Source organism: Mus musculus, chromosome 4 (assembly GCF_000001635.26).
Source record: "Mus musculus strain C57BL/6J chromosome 4, GRCm38.p6 C57BL/6J".
NCBI lineage: Eukaryota > Metazoa > Chordata > Mammalia > Rodentia > Muridae > Mus > Mus musculus.
In genome coordinates, this window is record NC_000070.6 from 138,408,480 (window position 1) to 138,414,479 (window position 6,000).

The window sequence follows — 6,000 nt, forward strand, 5'->3', positions numbered from 1 at the left end:
ATATGGGCACACACGCTTATGTAGATGCATGTGGTATATGTTTATGTGTGCACATATGTGTGTGCACGTGTGTGCATGCTGATTTAGAACCTAGGGGTTGAGAATGGCTGTCTTCCTTGGTTGCTCTCCGTCTTTCTTTTTGAGATAGGATCTCTCACTGAACCTGGAGTTCTTCTATTGGGTAGGCTCAGTTGGTGAGTGAGTGGTCCAGAGTCTGCCTGCCCACCTGAGAGCACCCAACGCCATGATTATAGGCATGCACCACTGCACCTGGAGAGCCGTGCACCACTGCACCTGGAGAGCCGTGCACTACTGCACCTGGAGAGCCATGTACCACTGCACCTGGAGAGCCGTGCACCACTGCACCTGGAGAGCCGTGCACCACTGCACCTGGAGAGGCAATGGGGTTATGGCTCAGCTGGGATTCAAATTCAGGTCCACATGTTTGCACAGCAAATGCCTTGCCCACTGAGCCCTCTCCCTGGCCATAAACATTCTTCTGAAGAATCTAGGTTTGCACAGATGACCTATGTTCACAGATGTCCTAAATTCTGCCACAGACCTATTCCAGACTATCATTGTTTGACTTTCTTTGAAGCTGTATTCATTTCTAACAATAAGCCTTCCTTTTGTTGGTTTGTGTGTTTTGAGGCAAAGCTGACAGTATATCTCAGGAAGACCTGGAACTTATTCTCCTTCCTGTACTGGACTTGAACACCTGGCAACCTTCTTGCTTTAGCCTCTTAAGTGCTGAGATTCTACGCATGAGTTATACCCACCTGTAAATCCACGCTTCTTTAAAAATACGTATCAGATTGTAGCAAACCCTTCATTTTTGTTACAGCCAGTCCTCACAATTCCTGTTGCAAGGCACCAATCAAGCATTATATGCTCATATCATGTGGCTTTAGGGATTTGGTTACTTTTCTATTTCCATGGCAATATTCATGAGCAAGGCAATTTATATAAGCAAGCCTTTAGATAGGCATTGCACATGCCTTTAATCTCAGCACCTGGGAGACAGAGGCAGGCAGATCTTTGTGAATTGGAGGCCAGCCTGGCCTACAAAGTGAGTTCTACAATAGCCAGGGCTACCAGGAAAATCCTGTTCTTAAAAAAACACAAAGAAAAAGAGAAGGAGGAAGAGGAGGGAGGAGGAAAAAGGGAAAGACAAAGAAGAGGAGGAAGCAGAAGATGAGGAGGAAGAAGAGGAGGAAGAGGAGGGGGAAGATGAAGAGGAAGAAGAAGAAGAAGGAGGAGGAGGAGGAGGAGAAGGAGAAGAAGAAGAAGAAGAAGAAGAAGAAGAAGAAGAAGAAGAAGAAGAAGAAGAAGAAGAAGAAGAAGAAGAAGAAGAAGAAGAAGAAGAAGAAGAAGAAGAAGAAGAAAGCATTCATTTATTGGGGCTGACAGTGTCAGAGGATGAGTCCATGTTATACTTCAGGGAGTAGTATAACAGCAGGCAGACAGGCAGGCAGGGTACTGGAGCTGAGGACTTACATCCTTATCAGGAGGCAGGGAGGGGGGGATGGGGGGAGAGGTGGTGGTGCGGGGTGGGATGGGGTGGGGGATACTAACTTGGAATGTCATGGGCTTTTGAAATCTGAAAACCCACCCCCAGTGACATACTTCCTCCAACAAGGCCACACCTCCTAATCCTTCCCCAAACCTTTCACCAGCTCTAGAGCCAGCATTCGATACATGAACCTATTCTCATTTAGATCACCATGTATAGACGGAGATGCGACTTAGAGAGGGTTAGTAATTTTCACATTATCACAGAGGTAGCCATAACTGAATCTGGGTGTGACATGCTTTTAACCTTTGACAAAATTGTTCATGTGTATTTATGACTAAGACAATAAAAGGAGAGGGGAGATGGTAAGGTCCCTGCCGAGTCGACTTGAGGTCTTGAGTTTAGATCCCAGCACCTGTACATGTGGCAAACATTTGTAACCTCAGAGCTGGGGAACTCACTAGCCAGCCAACTTTGTGAATCAATCAGCTCTAGGCCAGTGAGAAACCCTGCCTCCAAACTTAGGGTGAAACAGGGCATAGTGGCCCATACCTTAATCCCAGCACTGAGGAGTCAGAGGCAGGCGGATCTCTGTGAGTTCAAGGCCAGCCTGGTCTGTCTACATAGTGAGTTGCAGTTGGAGCTACATAGTGAGGCTTTGTCTTGAGTCTCACCTGGCAAAATGGAGAAAAGCAATGGAGATGAACATTGGTCATTGCTCTCCACATGCAGGTATATATATGTGCAATTATATGCATGCCTACCCACATGGAAATGTATAACACACACACATACAGAGTCATGAAATTTAGAGTTTGATCCCCAGCACCATATAAACCCAGAATGACATTGTTCACATTTATAATCCTAACACTGCAGGGGGTCGGGGCAGGAGAATCAGAAATTCAAGGTCACCTTTGACTACATAGGCAGTCTGAGGTCAGCTTAGCTACAAGAGATCTTGTCTCGGGGAGGCTAAGAAAAGGGGAGGAGGCGGAGTGTGACAACCGTAAAGGAGCCTTTAAGATTCATGAGATGCTCAGGTGCCCAGTGGGATGAATGTAAAGGCGGGGCAGAAGTGATGGATGAAGCGTTACCTGCAGTGCACCTGTACCCAGGAGATAAGCCCTTGGCCCATCCATCAAACTCCAGGCCAGTTCAAAGCAAAATCATGTTTGCATAGCAAAGGACAGAGCCAGTGTCAACAGCCGCCGGGATTTGGTTACAGACCCATCTCAGGAATGCAGACACCTGCACCCGGGAGGCCCTGAGCCAAAGCAGATGGGATCTCAGACAGGGTGGAGAGGCTGCCTCTGGAGTCACCCTCCCCAAACCCCACCCAACCCTACCCCCTCCTTACACCAAAACTGATGCTGGTACAAATCTCTCATCTAAAGCTCATCTGGCCACTCTCCATTCACTCAGGCAGGATGCACTCTCCGCGTGCCAGACATTAAGTGGGAAGCGTGCTGGTGCTGAGGAGACAAAGACCCTGGGAACCCCTCCTCGGAAGAAGGCTCCGTCATCTTCTTTGGGAAAGGGATGAATGTTGGAGACAGACAGGCATGAAAGAAAGTGAGACATACGGCATGAAAGAAAGTGTACAGATGATGACTTCGGCATTCAGTGGGAAGTGTGCTGAGGTTAGAAAGGTAGAAGATTCCCACCCGGTCTGAAGAAGGAATTCATGTGAAACTGAGAGGTGTTGCCAAGGGAGAGGCAAGGAGAGTGTGTGTGTGCCTGTGTGTGCACGTGCGTGGGTGCCTGTGTGTGTGCTGGGAGGCAGCTTGTCTGTGTGGAGTGCTAGTCTGGTACAGTAACCTGAGTTTGATCACCAATACTGAATAAAGTAGGCGCAAGGATTATATACACTTGTAACTTGATCTTTGGGGAGGTGGAGACAGGAAGAGCAGGAGTTCAAGGCCATCCTCTACCACAAAGGCAGGTCAAGGCCAGTCTGGCCTGAAAGAGACCATGTCTCAAACACCAAAACCAAGACAAACCCCCCCCCACCACCACCACCATCACCACCACCTTGTTTCTTGTCAGGGAGCTCTTGAATGTCCTCATGATATGGAAGCCAGATGAGCTGAGAGGTCAGAGTGAAGTTGGAAAATGGGGGCTGTCAAGATTGCTCAGCTCCCTGCCCTCAGTATGTACACTGGTTATGTTCTATTTCCCTTCCCCCACCAAGCACACATACATAACAAGGAAAATCAATGAATGCCCAGGTGTGGAGACACATGCCTTCAGTCCCAGCACCTGGGAGGCGGAGGCAGGCTGATCTCTGAGTTCGAGGTCAGCCTGGTCTACAGTGTGAGTTCCAGGGCAGCCAGGGATACACAGAGAAACTCTGTCTCAAAAACCAAAAATACCCAAAACAAAACCCAAAAGAATCTGAGTGATGCCCGAAGCTGTCCTGACCTCCATACTCACGCATATTTACGTGCATGTATACCAACACACTCACGTGCATACCCTCACCCCACTGCCCTATAAGAATCCTTGTGCATGCTGCTGACTGCCTGGGGCAAGCTCCACTCAGGAGTGGGAGAAGCCTGCCCCGAGGCAGGCGTCCTGGGCAGCTGATCGCGGTGATGTATTTGAAGGCTGGGTAGGAAGGACATCCAGTGCTCTCTGCAGTTGGGTCTCTATTGAATGGTTCTTGTCCCTTATTCTCCAGCCATTAGCTCTGCAGGAGTCAGATACTATTCCCCTGGTTGCTCCAACTCCCACCCTCATCCCCCACTTAACCTCCCCTTTCACTGGCTCAACCCCACCCCCACCCCACTGTTCCTCCCTGCAGTGGTTTTTCTACTACCTCTGAGAACCCCAGTTGTACATCATAGTTACTCACCATTTCAACCTCGCAAAGTGGTCACGTAGCATCCCAGCCTCCCATGCCCCTGAGGAGCCTGGCCTCTTCTCCACCGCATCTCTCCTTCTCCTGTAGCCTTGAATAGTAGCCACCTTAAAATACCATCTTAAATCACCCTGTGGCATAAGAGCTTCTCTTTGACCTCAGCTCCTCAGCTCAGGCAGGACCTTTGGTTTCTCATCGTGATTCAAAGGACAGCTTTCTCCCTCCTCTGTTAGACCCTGGTGTTGAGTTCAGGTTGCCAGGTTTGTATGGCAAGTGCCTTTATCCTCAGAGCCATCTCGCAGGCCCACACTGGACTTCTAGTGTTCTTGGCTTATTTCCCCCCTCCTCAGTGAACAGGCCCTCCCTTGCATGGATGCATGTCCCATTGCTATTGTCACAAATGGCCACAAACTTAGTGGCTTAAACCAGCAGCAGTTTACCTATCTTGCAGTTGTGGAGACCAGAAGTTCAAAATGGGGCCTATTGAACTACCATGAAGCTGCTGGTGCACTGGGTTAACTTCTGGAAACATCTATTTTCCTGCCTTTTCCAGCTGGGAAATCTGGAACCTGGGACCATCATATTGTGACGTCACCAGTGTGCAGGTTTACAAGAACATGCGTACGGAGGGTAGAGGACAGATGACCTTGGGTGTCATTCTATAGTAGCTATATCCTTCTTCTTCTTCTTCTTCTTCTTCTTCTTCTTCTTCTTCTTCTTCTTCTTCTTCTTCTTCTTCCTCTTCTTCAGATAAATCTTTTTTTTTAAGATTTATTTATTTATTTATTATGTGTAAGTATACTGTAGCTGTCTTCAGACACTCCAGAAGAGGGAGTCAGATCTCGTTACGGATGGTTGTGAGCCACCATATGGTTGCTGGGATTTGAACTCAAGACCTTTGGAAGAGCAATTGGTGCTATTAACCACTGAGCCATCTCTCCAGCCCCATTCTTTCTTCTTCTTCTTCTTCTTCTTCTTCTTCTTCTTCTTCTTCTTCTTCTTCTTCTTCTTCTTCTTCTTCTTCTCCTTCTCCTTCTCCTTCTCCTTCTCCTTCTCCTTCTCCTTCTCCTTCTCCTTCTCCTTCTCCTTCTCCTTCTCCTTCTCCTTCTCCTTCTCCTCCTCCTCCTCCTCCTCCTCCTCCTCCTCCTCCTCCTCCTCCTTCTACTCTTCCTTCTTGTTTTTGTTTTACAGACAAGTTCTCATTGTGCTCATTGCCTAGCCCTGGCTGTCCTGAAACTCGCCATGTAGACCAGGCTGGCCTCGAACTCACAAAGATCCGCCTGCCTCTGCCTCTCTGGTGCTGGGATTAAAGGCGATTAAACTAGCCTACCTAGTTTAGTTTGAGACAGGGTCTCTCTCTTGGCTTGGAACTCACAATTAGGCTAGGTTTGCTGTTCAGCAGGCCTCACTGCCTGACCTTTTTTAAGGTGGGTTCTGGGGATCAAACTCAGGCCTTCATGCTTGCAAGCAAGGCAAACCCTTTTTCTCCCGAGCCACGTCCTCAGCCTGAGCTGCAGCCTTCCTGGGGTCCCCTCCACTGATGGGAACCCCTGTGCCCACTGGGCTCAACCAAGTAAAGCAAAATGATTGATTCTGCCTGTCCCACAGTCTTCTCCCTCCCTGC